Genomic DNA, 20,455 nt, shown 5'->3' with positions numbered 1-20,455 from the left:
TTGTAAGTTCAAAACGTGTATTCATATGCAATTTATCCAGCTTGAAAGGTTGTCATATTTTTAGGCAAAATGGGTTGTGGCTCATTGGTTACCATGCTGTATTTGAAAACGTTATTATTTGTGTTTTAAGACTGTTTTGCTTCCGAGTTTTTCAGGGCTCCTCCATCAAACAGCCCTTTGGGGATGCTTTCAGCTAGGCAACAGTTTTATGAAGGGAAAAAAATCCGTTAATGCCTTGAAAAGTCTAAATCTGTAAACATCTTTTCAACAAAGTAGCAGATGCACTACAATTAATGCTTTAGGGAGAAAGCCTAATCTGTTTCAAGCAATTGCATATTGTGGCCACAAATTATTTTAAAATGGGAGAATGAATAATTCAAAACCTGGGATTTTGTGCACAGACAACAACTTTGAGTTGCCGTCTGTGGCGACGCTCAGGCTTCGGAATTTAAGAGTACGACTTGTCTTCTGCTTAACAACCATTATTTTAATAATTGTTTAAATTCTCTTTCATCCCAGATTAGCTGTGGTATAATCCACAACACCCTGTGGACAGGGTTTAAAATACAATCTGATTTATTGATCCAACAGTTTATTTCACAAAATAGAGCAATGTAATAGATGTAGTGCTCACCAGTACCAGCAGCTAGAGACTAATACTAATACATTTAGCTGCACTGGAGGAAATGTTAATACATTTTCAGTAAACTCAACGTTGCGCCTCATAAAAATGCAGAAACACTTTTTGTTTGCAAATTCAAGGTTGATGTTGCGCTGTTAGTTTATGCCAGACCTGGATCTGTCACTGCTGCCAACCTCATCAGAACCCCTGAGCAAGAGACACTTTTTGTCATACATAAAAGAGCTTGCATACAAAAAAATTAGGAGTACTTATATTGAAAAAGAAAGTTAAAGTTTTTGCACAGCATTTTCAGGGCAAGGAATGTTTTAGTCAAAGCAGTCAAACAGGTTGCACAACAGTGCATTTAATATGATGGCTTGATGTCAGATTACTTTTTTCCCCATTTCATACTCTTACAACCATCATTCAATACCACACTTACTTATTTTTAAATTACATGTGAGTGTGAACTGAAAATTGTAATTTCACCTGCACTGACATGAGTGTGCCCTGAGATTCATATGAATGAAATTAGATTACATTTTAAAGTTTAATATGCGTGACATTTGAAGAGGTTTTGCTTTGCAGAAGGTGTCATTACTGGTCTAATCTATCAACATTTTGAGGAGAAGGGTGAAACAGAGACGATGAAGAAGCTCCAGAGGATAAATCATGGTGAAATCGAATAAGGTCGGGCCTCAAGAGTGAGGAGGTGAACTTTTGTCTGGCTTCAGTTCCACCCTGTGAGAGAAACAAGGAATGGAGTACCACTTGGAGGTGCTTCAAAGAAAGTTACTAGCAAAAGGAAAGGTGAAGCAACAACCTCTTACAGATTTGAGAGCCAAAGTTCTGTATGCGTGAGTTTCAAGTACTTGAAGCACATGTAATGGCACCTCTGGGTGTAGCTATTTGTAATGAATGAAACGACAGGCTATCACTGAGAAACCTCTGATTCGTTTTGAGAGAAGATGATGAATTTGGAAAACGGTGTGAGGGAAGAAGCAGACATATTCCGGTCTCTCGGATGCCCTTGAGTCAGAAACCTTTTGAGGAAGCAACACTTCTTTTTAAATCCCTAAAAAATGCTTTGTTGTTTAGAAGAGAACATTTTTTAAAGAATAAATCATTTTGTTTTAGAAAACATTAAAACATTTATTTCCCAAAGACAGGGAGAAATCACTGACTGTGATGCAGCTGTCTGTCCAGCCTCACACACTAGCCTTTGTTTGCCTTTGTGTGGGTGGAGAAAGTTTTTATTGCTTTCATTCTGAGTGTGCTTTTTTTGCTCTATGTGAATGTATGAAAGCACTATCCATGGTTGCTTATAAATTCATATAAAGAAAAATGTTCAGCATTCAGACAGACAGAAGTTTTCCCATCCAGCACTGGCAACACAAAGTTAAAGCTCCAATCTCTAATATTATGCTGTATCTCTGCAAAAAACATAAGCACAATTAAAGAATTGAGCTACTGCAGTGTACGGCTCCTTGGTAAAACATTTTACAGGAATTTTTAAACCACTGTAAGATTCTTGTGCTGCATGTGCTGTAATAAATGCCTTTTTTTTTTTTTTTTACCTCATTTAGTGCTGAAAAAATCTTATTTTCATCAGAAAGTGATGCAAGAGTTGCCACTAGGAATGAAAGATTTGTCAGAGGGAATGGCACCCGTGGGAGGGAAAACTTTTTAGGAGCTTCGGCTCTGTCCTGTAGCTCTTCCCCGAGTCTTCATTCTGAATGTTTAAAGCCGAGCCACATCATTTTTTGCTTCAATAACACCAGTATTTGAATGCAGCAGAGCAAAACTTAATGAACTTAATGTGGATTGATGGAGAGTTCAAGAAAAGCGGGGGGTCAGTTGGTTATATTGACAAACACAGTTATCTGTCATGGTCCTGGGTCATTTTGACCCAGCGTTTTGCGTTTCCTTGAAGTTCATTTTTGTGCCTTGTGTTTGTTCTGATTTTGTATTAGTTTAGGGTTGAACCTGAAGTTTAGTGTTTTATCAGCCCTACCTGTGTCTGTCCTCGGTGCTCTGTTCGTGTCCCCGTGTTGTGTTGTAAATCAGTCTGTGTGTTTCCTGCTTTACTTTGAAGGCTCGTGTTCTGGATTTCCTGTTCTATTCTGAAGGTCTGTGTCTGTTGTCATTGTGTTCAGCTTGTGTCCTCCAGTCAGCGTGTGTATTAGGATCAGCTGTTCTCCCTTCCTGTGTGTGATTACCCGATTACCTTGTGTGTGTGTATTTAGTGGGTGTCGGTCTGTGTTCGTTGTCGGCTTGTCTGAGTTCATCCGTGTATCGCTGTGTTTCATGGTGCTTTGTTCCCGTCTCTGTGTCTCTGCCCCGCAGCCCTTTTCGTATGTTCTCAGGTTTGTTATTTAGTTTTTCCCAGTTTAGGTTCCCGTTAGTATTTCTCATGCTTCATTGTCTGTTTCTGCCACTGCCACTTGTAAATAAACGTCACACTCTTCATCAGTCGCTTGCTTGCATTTTGGGTCCTCATTCATCTACAACACGACTGCTGCCCCAGCCGTGACATTATCTGAGTATTGAACATTTAAGTTTATCAAGTATTCTATATCTCCCACTACTATGTATCCTACTACTCCTCTACTCCACAACATATCCTATTCCTAGACTTAGACATGGCTTTCTGGAAGAAATTGGTGAACTTTTCCCCAAATTAAAACAAAATGTACTATATTAGTGTCATTTAATTGTAATATTCATATTGACAACTTATAGTAATTAACTTGCAGTGTCTCACATTCTCATCCAATTACTGCCACAAGCACGATGTCCACATTTCCCCCCTGTAAATTCAGAAGAGCTGGATTAAATTAACTATAATTTAAAGACTGGCACAAGTTATACAGTTCAGTACATCTTACAACACGGCAACAAGTTTGTTTTACTCAAGTATTTGAATGACGCTTAACTTAAAAAAGCACCACTGACGAACAATGGGGGTGTGAGGTCAGTTTTTTGATCATTAATATGCAAATTGTCATGACCATTGAACAGCGGCCACTGATCAATGGCCATGAGTACCATCGACAGAGAGCTGGGGAATGTGTCATGGATCTGGGTCATTTGACCCAGTACTTTGAGTTTATTGTGTTTTTGTGATTCTTTGAGTTGTAATGATTTAGTTTTCTGCAATTTAATATTGAGTTTAGTACTTTTCATGCCCCTGAATTTGTTGGTCATTTCTGGTTTGTTCTCTTGTCTATTAGGTTCTCTTTGTGTCTTTGTCTTCATCTATGTGACCCTCACTCCCTCACTCTCCAGGTGGTAGTCATGTCCTTGTATCTCCCTTAACAGTTTACATGCTTCCCTCTTTCTGTCTCCTCCCTTTGTCTCCCCACTATGTCTTGTCCCTATGGTCCTCCGGGCATACCTTTCACCATCTTACAATGCTGTGATTGCAGCTATTCCCCAACTCTCTGTGAATGGCCATTAATCAGTCATTGATCAAGTCCAGATGAACATAGTCAACTTTTTGGGCTAACTTTGAGACAGACAGGTGCCTGAGTCCTTTAAAGAGACATGGTGGGAATAAAATTACATTCATTCAGCAGATTTTGTAGTCAGATATGACTTGAATCAATTTAGCATTGTGCCGCTAATACCAATCTATTTCTCTAGACAGGAAATCAATTTTTCATGTGTGAATGCAGTAATGAGATTAAGGAATATAAGCAGAGCACAGTCACCAGCATCTGCAATACATAAAAGATTATTAGAAGCTCCTAAAAGTGCACATTCAGTGCTTTTTGCTGTAATTTAAAACTAGACTGAAAAATCCAATCAGTGTCACTCAAACTTCAAAATGATTGCAGCTTTAAAAGACAGCTTTCTCCAGAAGTTTAGACAGAAATGGCAAGCTAGAGATTAGTCTAGAGTTTGATGGATCATTTGGATCAAGAGTGGTTTTCTTTATCTTTACAAGAAGAGCACAGCTGCATGCTCAAAATGTGGAGAGACTGAACCTGTGACCGGACACAAATTTGTAATTGCTGAATCTCTGGTAGCCAGTGAACAGTGGACACTGCTATGTTGTACTGTGCTGGGGCAGCACAATGAGGACAGTGGACACCAACAGACTGAATAAACTGACCTGCAAGGCCAGCAACACTGTGGGTGTGGAGCTTGACTCTGTGACTGAAGAGTCAGAGAGGACAAGTTACAGAAAATATTGGACAATCCTTCACATCATCTCCACGATGTGCTGGACAGGACAGCAAAAGACTCATTCAACAAACAATGCGCCACAGAAATTTCTCACCTGTGGCCATCTAACTTGATGGCCCTGTGACACCTTGGCTAGTTTCACTTGCCATAGCTTGTTTATATTGATTGTATGTGGTTTGACTTTGAAGTATTTATTTTAACATATTGCATCTTGATGTGTTCTGGCTGGTTCGAGTTTGAATCTGAAATCAGTGATCCTTTTGCTCTCTATACCTTTGAAGAACCTGGGTGGAAAGAAAGCGTTTATTAAACTTGTCAGTTTTAGTCTAAAAGTGAGACGGGCTCAAACTGATGAAACACAGTGGTTGGTATTATGTGGTAAAGTGCTATAGCTGAGCACGGCAGCATTAGGCAGACAATCTGGTATCTGGTCATTTAAGTGAACTGCAGCTCTGCTCTCCTGTATTGCATATCTGAGTGAACAAATAGGCTTGTTCAGCGGTGGTTGGAGTTTTACTTCAGAGATGTATGACCTTAATGTGGCAACAATAGCCATGTGACATTAAAATAATTATGATCTCATCTGTGTGACAGTTCAGCGCATGGTCTTTGAAAGCCATAGCAAACTGGTCAGTGGTAATTGATGTGAAAGGATGTGCTCTTCAAATAGGGGCACTGGTTTTGATCATTATTTCAGCAACCATAAAAATAACTGACATGTGATCATTAAAAGTGGCAATTACAATTTCAAAGATAGTCAGAGATGAGCTAAAAAAAAATCCCAAACTAAATCTTGCCTGTGATCCAGCTCGTGAGTAGGGCCTTACTCCAGGCACCGAGGCCCATACTGTACAAAGTATTATTCTTTACTTATTATGAGTCCACACAGATCTCGCTGCTATTTAAACTGTTAAACAGAAATACAATGAAAGCGAATCCCACGTCTATTAAAATGGATAATAACAGTTTTTTTTAATGTAGTCCTTTAATAACTTTCTGAAGTTCTCCACATTCCCCACATTCTGTTCAAGTCCACCAAGACTTACACAGACGCTACTTTTCTTTATTTATTCATGTGCATGTGGCTCTATAAGACTGCACAAACGGGGATTACATTTAGGGTTAGGGTCACAGACCTATTTGCAGATAATTGGGCATAAGGGACTGAGTTCAGCAGAGAAATCTTCAGATAACTGGCCAAATTTCAAATGAATTCAAAGTTAACTGAATATTAGATGTGAGAAACTGTGCTTTACTTAAACACTTTTCTCTGTGTAGCTTCCTTGTCGCTGTGGCTACCCATCTGAGGAGAAAACGTGTTTTATACATTACAATTTGTATACATGCTTTGGAGAAATAAACTGTAGTTTGAAAACTAGCTAGACTAGCCAGCTAGCTAAAGCTTGTCTCCTTAGTCTGATTTCATTCAGCTGTGTTCCATGTAGAGTTTTTCATGTCCCTAATTACCTGGTGTGTATATATTGTCTGAGTCTCCTTTTGTGCTTTGTTGCGTCGTCCCTCATGGCTGCGTCCTTGGACTATTTTCTCCTAACCTGTCTTCCTTGTGTTCTGAGAGAGTCAACAATAAAGTTGTTTTTGAGTGTTACTTTGTGCTTTTGGAGTCCTGGGTTTGGGTCCAAAACTTACCCTCCACACATCTGAACCCATTTGTCTGTATCTAAATATTTATAAAGACTGTTTATATCTATAGTCAAGTTAACACAAGATGCCAATATAACCTCCCACTCACTCTTGCTGCTGCATCAATAATACACAGAGGACCCAAAACCTACTTAAATGTTTGACTTGTTTGAGATCTGGAGCTGATCATGAAACATCTGGAAATATAATCTCAAAGCCCAGTCTTAATCCTTCTGTGGAGAGCAGCAACGGGGACTATTTCTTGGAAGGTGTTTTGCAGTTGAATTCATGCACATCTTGAAGAGCAACCATGTCCGTGTATATGTACATAATGAAAAAAATGTTATGGGCTTTTAAAAAGAAAAATTTTACCCATTTTTTTTTTTTTACCAATTTTCATAATGGTGAAATCATGTGTGGCATCACAAGGTGGTGGAGGGTAATGAGTAGAAGAGCAAGTAACCAGTGATGTCACAAACACACTAGGACTGCAGCAATTGGCAGCTCAAAAGCCTTTACAATTATTTTCAAAACCCAACAACTGGGACTGTCACCCAGAGAATAATTAGTTTGAACATATGCTAATTATCAAGAAGGTTCTTAGATAAGATAAGATAAAGTTCTTATCTCATCTTATCTTATTTATCCCGAGGGAAATTCTTTTGTCTTAAACATGCTCAATGCGGCAAGAGGAAAAAAAGTACACAAGAATAGAATAAAATAAAATAACATAATATCAATACAAGTGACATAATGTCGGTGCAAGGAATAAAAATAGAGTAGCAGTATATAATGGGGGAATGAGACAAACATTCAATAACAAACATTCAGTAAGATACAGATGAATAATAATATTGCACAATCTGAGTAAAAAGACAAAAATTGCATTAATATTAATTCTAAAAAAGTCATCTACAGAGGGAGGAAGAGTTATATGGTCTTATTGTCACAGAAAAGAAGGATTTCCTGTGGCGGTCAGTTCTGCATTTAGCGGCGATCAGTCTTTTGCTGTGTGTGCTCAGATGGGATCAGAAGGGTTGTTCATGATATTGAGAAGCTTTTTAGCATTCTCCTCTCAGACCCCTCCACCAAGTTCTCCAGTCTGACACCCAGGACAGAACCAGCCTTTTAACCATCGGTCCATTAGGTCAGTTATACTTGAGAGAGAGAGATGTGGTTCAGTGTAAAAACTATTTATTGACATCTATTTATCTCAAATGTATCACATAAAAGAGCTCAGGAATCGATTCTACATGTACTGTAAAGCAGTTGCTTACCACTGGGTGAATGGGATGCCAGATGAGGTCAGGTCCAGAAAATCACCAACTTATGTTACGTGCAACTCATCTACTCACACTATGGTGCAGCTTGAACCAACGGTGCATAAATAAGCACATCACACAGAAGGCCCCACCACCAAGGCACCCAGTCACCTCCACTTTAGGCCTTCTGCTTCTAAATAAAAGAGAAACACAAGTTGTTAATGTATCCAAAACAAAAATCAAATGCACCCTCTGTGGTTAACCTGACTGCAGAAACACACTGGTGATCATCAGCTAGAAAAAGGGCCTCCTACCAGCTGAGTAACAGCTAACTATCAGATAACTTCACAGTGCTGGAAGGCTTCAAAGGAAATAATCTGCAGGTGATCTCTACAGAAACTTGAGTAGCACCAAACAACAAAAATGAAGCCAACTGAGTCTGAGGCAGCAGCAACATGTGCGCGACGCCCACCTGTAACAGTTATGCACAGCAACAAGTGAGTTAGTGGAAGATACTCAAATAGCAGCTACGATTTATAGTAGCACCATATAATGTGATTGACTAATAACGGTCATTAATAATGGAATACTGAAACATAATATTCATTCTGCTACACATACATGTCTCATTGTCAGATACCACAGCATCCTCACACCTATTTAATTTTACAGAAACCAGATGAATTCCCAGATACTGGCCTGAAAGCATTTTCATTCAGACGGCACACTGTACATGTGGTAATAAGTGTCACGGACCCAGTTCCGGGGACTCGGGGTTCGTGAACAGTGTGGACCTTTATTGTTATTAGTGTATTGGATGTATGTTTGCTGCACTGTGTTCTTGTGTTCAATGCTGGTGTGTGTATGTGTGTGAGGCTGGAGGATGAAGGACAGCCACCTGCAGGCCTGATGGGTGTGGCCCTGCCAGCTGCTGGTCACGCCTAGCTTACCACACACCTGCTTCTGATCAGGATCGTCGGGGGAGCTACTTAACAGAGCGATGGAGCTTCCTCCGGCGCAGGATCGTTGAGTTAGACTCCATGTCAGTGTTTCTAGTGTTGTTAAAGTGTATGCCTACCGGAGTTGGTGCCATAACGGCTGTGTCTGTGTTTTTCCCCAGGAGGACAGCGGAACACAGGACTGCAAGACACACGGGGTGTGTGAAGGCACAGGGGCAGAGAGCACGGGATACCAGCACTTGGGAGAAGACACGTCACGGGAGTCGAGGGAGCACTTTTGGAGATTCAATGTGTGGTGTACCATTACCTCACTGTAAATAAACCCACTGTTCATTCCATTAAGTCCAGCGTTTGGGTCCTATTTCTCCTACATCCCCCACGGTCTGCCCTCCAGACCGTGACAGAACGATCCTGCCAGATGGACCCAGCGGACTTTTCGGAGAGGTTCAGGAGGGAGGTGACAGACAAAGTAAATCGTCTATGTGAACTGTGGCTGGAAGCGCACGCGGAGGGTTTACGTTGTGCTGTGGAGAAGCGGTTGCAGGAAACACTGACTTGTTTTCCCTGGGTGTTGGACAATCTTTTTCCGATTGTGGCGGATTTCCTGCTCAACACCCTTCACCTCCACTCTCCGATCCAGGCTGCCCCCCCCACTCGGCCAGCCTGAGGTTCTTCAGCCTGATACGCCGGCCCCGACGTCTACCCGGAAACGGCGTTCGCGCCGCCGGCATTCCTCACCGCAGCCGCCCTCCCGGACATCTCAAGAACCGGCTGTGGTGAGTAATAAGGACACTTTTTCATTTCTCACCCCATCTGCTTTTTTGTTTTCAGTGGATGGTGACACCGCTGACGCTGCTGCAAGCCGGCCAACAGTACAACTAGCGTGGCCTCATTCAGCAGTCTCCACGCCACTGGCGGCTTCACCATCTGCGGTTGTAGCGCCGTCATCATCCCATCCGCATGCAGTCACCCCTCGGCCATCTTCTTCACCGGCTCTACCTTCACCTTCCCCACCTGCGGACACCGCATCACCATCTTCGCCTCCGGATCATCCATCTGTGGCTGAAGCGCAGCCAGAGGTGCCCGCACGGCCAGCTGTTGAGCCCTGCGAGCCGGAGCAGGAGCCCGGAGAGCGGGAGCAGCGGCTCGGCGAGCGGGAGGAGCTCAGCATGCCCGAGCAGGGGCTCAGCGAGCGGGAGGAGCTCAGCATGCTCGAGCAGGAGCTCAGCGAGCCGGAGGAGCTCAGCATGCCCGAGCAGGAGCTCAGCGAGCTGGAGGAGCTCAGCATGCCCGAGCAGGAGCTCAGCATGCCCGAGCAGGAGCTCAGCGAGCCCGAGCAGGAGCTCAGCGAGCCCGAGCAGGAGCTCAGCGAGCCGGAGGAGCTCAGCGAGCCGGAGGAGCTCAGCGAGCCGGAGGAGCTCAGCGAGCGAGGGGAGCCCGCGTCGCCAGCTGTAGAGCTCAGCGAGCCGGGGGAGCCCAGCGAGCTAATGCCGGAGGAGCACTGAGCTGGAGCAGCTCAGCGAGCCACCCACTGAGAAGCCCGCACCGCTGCTGGCGGACCTCAACGAGCCGGAGAGACCGGCGTTGCCAGCAGAGGAGCTCAGCGAGCCTGGTGAGCCCGCGCTGCCACCGGAGGAGCTCGGAGGTCCGGAGGGATCCGCTGAGCCAGAGCTGGAGGTCGGCGTGCCGGAGGGGCCGCCACGTCCAGCAGCCCGGCCGCCACGTCCTGCAGCCCGGCCGCCACGTCCTGCAGCCCGGCCGGTACATCGAGAATCATGGGTTGTGCTGAGGCGGGAGCTACAATGCCGCCGCCACCGGACCCGTGGCAGGCCGCCGGAGGAGCAACGCCGCCGCCACCGGACCCGTGGCAGGCCACCAGAACCGTTCCACCGCGGCTGCCGGACCCATGGCCGCCCGCCGGAGCTCCTGCGTTTCCATCAAGGGGTTAGAGGTAGGCCACCTGAACTTTTTTGCCGCCACTGCCTAACCCGCAGCGGGTCCCGCTTGTTTTGCCGTCCTGCAGATCGGCCGCCAGAACTGTTTGCTGCCACTGGACCGGGGGATTGGACTGTTGACCTGTGTTTTTCTTTTGTTGCTTTGTGGTGGCTGTTTAGCGGAGTGGTTTTGGGGCCCTCCGTCCTGGACCCCCCGCCACCCGCCCTGGGTTGGTTGTTCTGTGGTTTTGTTTTGGGGTCGTCGGGAGTCGACCCTTTGAGGGGGGGGTACTGTCACGGACCCGGTGCCGGGGACTCGGGGTTCGTGAACAGTGTGGACCTTTATTGTTATTAGTGTATTGGATGTATGTTTGCTGCACTGTGTTCTTGTGTTCAATGCTGGTGTGTGTATGTGTGTGAGGCTGGAGGATGAAGGACAGCCACCTGCAGGCCTGATGGGTGTGGCCCTGCCAGCTGCTGGTCACGCCTAGCTTACCACACACCTGCTTCTGATCAGGATCGTCGGGGGAGCTACTTAACAGAGCGATGGAGCTTCCTCCGGCGCAGGATCGTTGAGTTAGACTCCATGTCAGTGTTTCTAGTGTTGTTAAAGTGTATGCCTGCCGGAGTTGGTGCCATAACGGCTGTGTCTGTGTTTTTCCCCAGGAGGACAGCGGAACACAGGACTGCAAGACACACGGGGTGTGTGAAGGCACAGGGGCAGAGAGCACGGGATACCAGCACTTGGGAGAAGACACGTCACGGGAGTCGAGGGAGCACTTTTGGAGATTCAATGTGTGGTGTACAATTACCTCACTGTAAATAAACCCACTGTTCATTCCATTAAGTCCAGCGTTTGGGTCCTATTTCTCCTACATCCCCCACGGTCTGCCCCCCAGACCGTGACAATAAGAGAATATTGTACTATGATAACTAGAAATTAATTTTAAACAGCTGCTTCAGAGATTTCCGCATTAAACGGGAGGTTCAATCATCTGCAAATAGCTCTACTGTAATCAAGACTATAAATGTGTTAGAATAACATTACGAATTATTTATGCCAATAACCCATGGCTACAATATAACCAGGAAAAAAAGTGTGCAATTACACTGAACAGAACATGTTTGAGCTCTTACTGCACACTTACTGACAGCACATATGCAAACTATGGAATAGGCAGGCTTTTATATAGCACTTTGAATAATTTTACAAACCACACAGTGCACTTTATTCTATTCACTGTAAACAAATAACTTCTTCTCACATTAAGGCCAAGTCCTGGCACTAAGAGTTTTTAGTTGACTTGCTAAATGATTTAAATTCCCACACTCCTAAATCATAACTTGGATTCTTTAAAGGTCACTGATTTATCTTGTCTAGAAATGTATTCTATGAGATATTTATCGGGCGTGGAGGCACCACCAGTGTGACTAAAAGTATGAATATTTAAAATGAGACACACATGTTGGCAGAAGAAGAAATGACTAAATATGTGCAGCTACATTTATTCCTATAAATAGAAAGGGATGCAATGAGGGTTGCAAATGTAAAAGACATCTTTGAAAGCTGTGGACGAATGCTCTGCAGACAGCCAGACAGAAAGGTAGTGGTGACCTACCTGCATAAAGAAAAAGGTGGGTGCTTTTTACAAAAATGTGCTTTCATATATAAAAGCATCCATTTGACTTTTCAGAGAGGAAGATTAGCTTTGGCTATGGTGGTGGACAGTGGAGAAGTGCAATAGACTGAAATTTAACTTCCTGCCCACACAGCTTGACTGACTCCAGTGAAACCTTTATATGTTAAATACTTATTTATTAGACAGCCAGTGTGGACACAGACACGTGTCCTTTCAGTCTGATCCTAGCTGTTCTCTTGTGTAATGAAGATGTTCCTTAAGATGCTTCATATTCTTTACATCGAAATTGATCATCACATTGATTTCATCTTGATTTATTTTAAAAAAAGAAGAAAAAAGGTGTGTGGGGAGGTGGGGGGAAATTTCTGGTTTGTGACTAAGACCACTGTAGTGTAGAGGCAAAATTAAGCTTTAGATCCAATTATGTCCAATTAGAAGAAAATTGGTCTCCGTGTACTACTGTTACTGCCTGCTAATGTATGTCATTATTCCCTGCTGAGTTTCATTCAGGTCAGCTGACAATAGTGACATTTGCTCTAACATGACAACTTCTGCTTGCTTTACAAAAATGGAGCGCAGAGAAACAATAGACTGTGAGAATACAGGCTCAGTGCATTGCATATTTAGGGAGGAAAACCTTGACCCCTACAGCGAGAATGAATCCAGTAGCTGCTTTATGATGTGAAAGCCTTTTTCTGACATGGTTTTGGTTCACTTCTCCCATTACAGAGACAATGTCAAAGAAAATCAATACAAAAGTTCTTCTGAGTGCTTCTGTCCTGCTGGATAATAGTGCCCCCATCCAGCAATTATGATTGGTCACTGAACAACTTAATGAGAATTAAAATGATATGAATAATTATGATAAAATTAAATGAGGGGGTATCTTTGGCAAGAATGGTGCTCCACACAGTTCAGAATCAATGACAGCTGAACTTTAGTTGAGTCTGACCACCCATGGTGGCCCCAAACCTTAAAAAAACACTTTATATTGAGCTTTTTTTTTACCTGCTTTAACAATGTGAAAACATACTGCAAAGTCCATTGACACAAAACTACATACATGTGCAATTAAAATATAAAACCAAAGTATAGAGTCCAAGATGATATATAAAAATGTGTCTATTACATTATTATATTCTCACAATTCTGTGGAATTATAAATTGCCTTATGGATTCAAAATATAAAGAGCTACTTTTAACATATCACCTTCACATGAGGGCTTGGAAGTTTATCCATCTCATGTATTGTTTGCTGATCCAGAAATGCAGGGTGCAGCCAAAACTCAACAAAAGTTCGATTTGGTTTGAAGATCTCGGTTGCTGTTGTGCAAGTGTGGGTAGCATCCGTGAAGAAGGTCTCATAAATTATTTCAGAGAGCCTTGATATGCGTCATGTGTGGAGAGCTGTATGTTTTGATGTGCTGTCAAAGGGATAGCCAAGAATATCTATAAAACATTACTGTTTGCCTTTTTGCGTGCCCCCCAGAAAGCTTGTTTACTTCCTGCTGGTTTTATTCCAGCAGTAAAACTACATATCCTCCCTTGTGTTGGTATTCACAATGTTTACACAAATGTTATTATACTGTAAAAACAGAAATAATATCACTGTGAGCAAATAATGAACTCGTGACTAGGAAGATTAAATTTATCTCCAGCATCCATGAAGAACAGAGCGAAGAAAACTGCAGCAGAAAGTATGGTGGCCTGGACACAGTAGCCTCTGTAAATGTCAAAGCAAATCTCTCAGGTCAGACTATAAGTTGCTTTTCCTGAGAGGAGAACTTGTTAATAGAACAAAAAAAATACCATTTAATGGGTTTAATATACCGATCAAACAGGACAACTTATAAAATATTAATGCTGAAGAATAAAATGTTTATTTGTTTTCTTTTGGGGTGTCACCACCAGGTCAATGCATTTCAGGTGCACAAAAATTCAATACAAATTCATCTGCTAGCAGTTACTTGAGGGCAATTCTTTAAAAAACCCAAACGATAACAGCAGAGCATGAGGAATCTTGAGGTGTCCCTGAAATATCACTAGTGTCATCAGCCAGAGGCTGAGACATCTGTCACCTTTTATTCTTTTGATACATCATTAAATCTTCATTTTCTCCCATGAATATAAACTATGGCTATATTGTGTGCTATAGTCCTGCAAATACATCAGCGTCATCCTATATTTTCTCCTTTTTCATTCACTAGAGATAGATGATGTGAGGGTGAACACAAATGTCACAGCAAGTGGACGTTATTCTCTAAACTTAATTAAGTGAGTAAAAAGGGATGTGACTGTTCTTGCCAAAAGCAAATTACCACAAGATGAACAGGCAATGAAGCTGCAAATTACAAAAAGAGCATCTATTGATGCTTCCTCTGTGACAAAAAAACAAAACAAAACTCTTTTGTGTGCTCAAATAGCAAACATTATGAGATCTAAAGTTGTCTTATCAATATGATAAGCACACATAAGCACCAGTGTCTTTTCTCTATTTCAGAAGCATAGGTTTTTTTAAACACGTGGTAAAATGTGACTAGATTAAAAAATAGTTTTGACAGAAAAAAACAAGGCTGTGAGATAAAGAGATCTGCTGACAGCATGATACTTCCCATAACACTGATGCTCAGCAGTGTCGTGCAGTACTGCAAATTTTCACACCAATACCTGTATCCATACCAATACTGATACTTTTAACCTATAAAAGCAGCCTAAGTAGGGGAGAGCAGTGTGTCATAATTTATGAGATCAATCATTTCTGAACACATTCTACAGACACTTCCATAGTGTATGTAAAAGTAACACAATTCATTGGTCTACACTCTGAACTTATAGGCGAGAATTAAGATATCAGTGCTATAAAGCTAGTATTGGTTGGATATCAATACCAGTGTTAGGATGGATACTATGGATATTTAGATCAATCACCTTTAATGCTCAGAGTTGGCTACAGAAAAGCAATATATGGATATAAAATTAATAGATGAATGAAATTTAAAAACCCCTGGTCAGATTGTTGCAAACAATGGAAGTGAAAGCAATGAAACAATGAAAGAATAAAGTTACGTTGAAACCAAGCACACCATTGTTTTTCTTGTGACATTACCAATAAGTTTGATGTGTCACATGGCCCTCTTCCTATTGAAAAAACAAAAGTTGTATCCAAGATGGCCGACTTCTAAATGGCCACCATGGTCACCACCCATCTTGAGGAGTTTGCCCCCTCACATATACTAATGTGCCACAAACAGGACTTTAATATCACCAACCATTCCCATGTTATTATGGTGTATCCATATAAGTGGCCCACCCTGTATATGTTTGCCATGCTCGTGTCCTCCCAGGTTAACCTGCGTTCTCTATCTTTGTCCTCTGTGTTCCTTGTTGGACTGCTGGTATACATTGTGTTATTGTAACTCACTACCACAGAACCCACAGCTCTCATGCTTTGTTTGCTTACCTGTTAATCCGTTCAATGCACTTACCAGACCTGTCTTCTTTTGTCACAGATCTTGTCCTGCTGTAGCCACCTGCTTCTGGAGAAACTTGTGTTCCACTCCCACCCACAAGAAAATACTTATCTGAGCTCAAACTCATCAGAAACAGTATTCTTACCTGTTTCTGTGCTTGTGCCACCCAAAGACTCGCCTGTAACCTCCACTGTAAAAGCAATAACTACTTGAACCAGCAACCAGCTTGGAAATAGAAACACACTCATCTGTCAAACCACTTGATGGTAACAAGACTTAATCTTGCAAAGGAACAGAGATTTCTGAATAAGGATAAATACTTACTCGTTATAAATTTGAAGTGTTCATTAAAATCATTAAAATCCTTGAACTTTCTTCCAGCGTGTCCTGCCAATGAATCTTTAGCATGGCCTTAGCAGAAGCTATGACAATATTATGATCAACTGAACTCCTTTTTTTTTTTTTTATTATTTTTCTTCCTTGGAGCCTCCTACACATGGCTTGGCAGTGTTATGACTGCTAGCACTTTGGTTTAATTACTTTTTACAAATCATTTCATAATTTGTTGCAAAAATCTGAATAATCTCCATCAATACTCATTCAAGTGAAAGGCGGGGTCAGAGTGGATGAATTAACCAACAGAGTGGGAAAAGCAGAAAAAAAATCTATTAGTAAGACCATAATTTCAGGTCCCTGGGATATGTTGGAGCCTATCCCAGCCACCACAGGGCCGGAGGCAGGGTGCACCTTGGGGTGTGCCACGCAGGGCTAACACAGAGAGGCAGAGAATCATTTACGCTCACATTCACACCTATGGGCAATTTAGAATCACCGGTATCTCTTTATCTGTCCACCATACACAGACTGACTGCTCATATGCCTAGAGAACAGAATCACACATAATTTTTAACGTGGAAAAGTTTTTTTTAGTGCAAAGTGCTAAAAATAGCAGCACAACTGAATAGTGAAACAGCAATGTTTCATGGCAATATAACTCATAATCAAAATGTTTAAAAGGCAAGGTTTAAGCCACATAATACAATTACAACATATTTACAGTGTAAAATGGGGAAATAACTAAATAACACAGAGGCTCTGCGTATAAGATGACTTACAGTTTAGGTATTTCTACTTTCCTGTGATAAAATGAATTATTACTCCATTAGTGTATGAAATTTGTTTTGTCAACGTTTTCTCAGGAAGAAGAGAATAAGACCAAAGTGAACCTTACTGACTGGCCTGCACACAGTCCTGACTCGATTGATCCCACTGAAAATCTGTGGGGTGAACTGAAGACCAAGGTCCATGTCAGAAAACCATCAAATCTGGAGGAGAAAAATGGGCCAGGATTGCTCAGGAGACATGAGTGAGACTTGTTGAAAACTATAGCAAACAACTACAGGCTGTTATCCCCCCCCAAAAGGATACAAATATGTATCTACACATTTTCAAGTAAATATAATTACATTGTAATTTCAAATAAAATGTTTTGGAAACTCCATTTAATTCTAGATGATTTGTACCCTTAGCCCTGGGCTGCATTCCAGATATAAGCAATGGGCGGCTGAAAAATTGATTCAGTTGAATATTTCCATCTAAATGGTTAATTTCAATATCCTTTCTCGCCCAACTATCAACCCTGTGATTGGCTGATATTTGTCTTGTGCAATCACACCAAATACCTGTCTGTCTCCCAGGCAAATGCTTGAGTCTGATTATAAGGCCATGTTTGAAATTATACACATTTCAGTGTATTTAAAGCTATCTAGCCATCTATCTGTTATATCTGTGGTGTCGCTGACAGTCTGTGACCGTCTCCTTTGGCAATGAAAGTACAGAAAATACAAAAACATGTTTTGAGTCAAGGATATAATTTAAACTCTGTTTTAAGACAAATTGTAACAGCATGTATGTATGTAGGTAAGTACAGTATGTAAGCTGCCGTTCTGTCATGGTCCTGGGTCTTTTTAAACGTTTTTGTGAGTTCTTTGTTCTTTTTGTGTATGATTCATGTTTGGGTTTGCCCTTTGTTTCTTTTGAAAAATTAGACTACCAGTGTTGTTTATACTTTTATGTATATATATGTTTTATGTATTATATTTACGAGCGGCTCCTGTATATATTGAGCTTATTGTTCAAGTCTTTTATTTTAGATTTTCTTTGTTTGGGGTTCTGTAAGTTTTGGTTAGTCCTTAGCTTGTTATTCATAAGAGTTGTTTTCATTCTTTTCCTTCAGTTTCATTTGTGTTTCCCTGCCTGTTTGTTCTCCCTGTGTCGACTTGTTATCCCCTGTTCAGTTTTTTTTTTTATTTCCTGTTTTATTTCGGTAGAGATTTGTTTGTCTCACCTTTGTCACATTTTCCATGAAGCTGCTTGTTCTCTTGAAGTAGTTTCCTGTGCTTCATAGATTTGTATACCTAGCTTTGGTCTTTGTTAATCTTTGGATTTTGAACTTTGTTAATCTCTGGTCTTATCAGCATTAAATGATCACCTTGTGTTTGACTTCAGCCTACATCGCCCTGCTGGCAGTAGTAAAGTAAAACACAGACGCGCACACAATTTTAAAGCTGTCTTCTGCTTTCTCGTGACACATACTGATGTACAACAGACAACAGTCCCAGACCCTGTTAGTAGCTAACAGGAAGAACCAGGTGTGTTGTATTTTCAAAATAAAAGCCATTGGTTGATCGGGAGACCAGTGTGATTTAAAATGTATGGACTTCTCAAAGTACAACTTCTCAGTTTGCACATACAGCTACAGTTATTTTGTAGTGTGATTTTCAAAATAAAAGCCCCAGGATAGTTATGGGAACTTAAATAAATCCTCCAGTTACATATTTCACATTTTCAAGATGTTTTAATGTTTTTAAAAATAAAAACTGTGTGTTCATTAAAAAAGATCACTGAATTTTGAATTAAAGTCTTCACTTATGGAAATTTACTTGCATGCTTTAAGCTGTCAGATTTTCAAGATGAAAACATTCTATTTAGCTTTTTGAATCTTTTTTAAACCTGTCAAATGTTTTGTCACTTCGGCGAGTTTAGTCAGCCTTTTGAGTTACAAGTGTTGAGAAACCAGCATAAGATAAATTCCAGCAGACAGAACAAAGACCCTTGACAGTGATGGGCTGAAAATGGGTTTCCATTGACAGCGTGATGACAGTAGGGACTGTCTACCTGCAGAGAGAATCTGTCTGTTGCCAGATAAAGGCAACTGGTCTGTGGGCTACTCTTGTTCTGCTGTTGTTAGTGTGGCAGTCACTTGTAAAGAAGAGTGAAGTTTAAACATTAAGAAGAGCAAAATCAAAACAGAGCCACACTGAAGCCACTGTCTGTGCTTTTCATTTTGTATACATGGGACAAGTATCTTTTTTAAAAATTGCACATTTTCAACTCCACCCCCCACCAGTCATTGCGACCGACCAGTTGCACCAGCAGCAACAATTTCTCTGGAGTTTCTTCAGTAATCACAAAACTCCGTTCAAAATGCTTGACAAAAATATTTGACATTGGACCATCAGAAATGAAGATGTGGTTTGCTACAGTCTTATAAAAGTCAGCAATATTAAATGTCCCACGATCCATGAAATAGCTAACAAAAATAGCTGTGTTGTTAGCTATTTGTTGTTAGCTAATAAATGGATACTAAAATTTAAGTTCACTGAGATTCTGTCCTCTTCATACTTTTGTGGGTAGCAGAAAATAGAGAAGGTGATGATCGTTTTCAACCTCAAACCAAAACAGCTGTCATATACAGCATGGTCAAATGGCACACTGTGCACTTCTAAGGTACAAAAGTTTCTATAGTTCCTTCAGCACCTTAGCTTTACTTAATTCCTCTGAAATAGCGCTGAGGGCGGCTCTGTGTTTGTACTTGTTTCCAGGAAACAGTTTATATTTTAAGTATTTGGCACAGATGTCAGACCATTTTGAGATGACAGTGGAAAATCTTTTGTTAGACTTTATGCACGAATGCTAATGAGTACTTTAATGTTCAAAAAAGGGAATGCTTTGTTTTTCAAGCACTGCTATTTCTAGTAAGAATGCAGCCATATTGCTTTTCTATGATTCACTGTAACGACACCACCAGGGGCAGTTTTTCAGCCCATGTTAAAGGCTGGGTACTGACACGGAGTCATGTACTTAATTTTACTTTTACTTTTTAACGATAAACTCACTGAAAGTGAAAAGAGAAAGCTGCAGTGCAGACATGACCATGCACTGAATGTGAACACAACGGGGGAAAAAATTGGGAACTGCGGGTGTTAGCACGGCCTCATGAAAATGGACCTTCTAACTGACATCTGAATGCCAGTGTGGGGCTTTGATTCAGTGCTATCTAACAAGCTGAAGAACAATGCATTCTGTTTGAGTTAGACACAGTGTGAAGACATTGTTTTGAAGAAGGGAAAACCACAAATGAGAAGTTTTTCCTTCATTACTGTGGGAGGTTAGGGCTAGGTGGGTTCGGGATGGGGAAGGGTATGTGATTCAGTGATTCAGAAACAATAAACAAAAAAACACAAGAAAAAAGGTTTAAAATAAGTGCCATCAGCTGACATCGTCTTTAACTTTAACTAGAAAAGCGCTATATAAATACAGGCCATTTACCATTTACCATTTACTTTAAAATGTACTTGAGTGGAAAACATGTTGGATTCTCATTTTATGAAACTAATTGGCACTGATTTGTGTGCTGTAGAGTGCCTTTAAATTAAAAAATAGTCTTCAATTTG

At 41.3% G+C, this 20,455-nt stretch overlaps 1 long non-coding RNA gene across 1 annotated transcript; it reads left to right on the top strand.

Annotated features, from left to right (window-relative positions):
* The first annotated feature begins 11,035 nt into the window (after positions 1 to 11,035).
* LOC113034560 (uncharacterized) lies at positions 11,036 to 11,450 on the top strand. The gene is made up of 2 exons (XR_003274193.1): positions 11,036 to 11,197; positions 11,276 to 11,450. It is a non-coding gene; the product is annotated as an uncharacterized LOC113034560 (long non-coding RNA).
* The last annotated feature ends 9,005 nt before the right edge of the window (positions 11,451 to 20,455 follow it).

Source organism: Astatotilapia calliptera, chromosome 13 (genome assembly GCF_900246225.1).
Source record: "Astatotilapia calliptera chromosome 13, fAstCal1.2, whole genome shotgun sequence".
In the NCBI taxonomy this organism is placed as follows: Eukaryota; Metazoa; Chordata; class Actinopteri; order Cichliformes; family Cichlidae; genus Astatotilapia; species Astatotilapia calliptera.
Note: the sequence above shows the minus strand (reverse complement) of the source record. Positions and strands in the feature narration are given on the sequence as shown.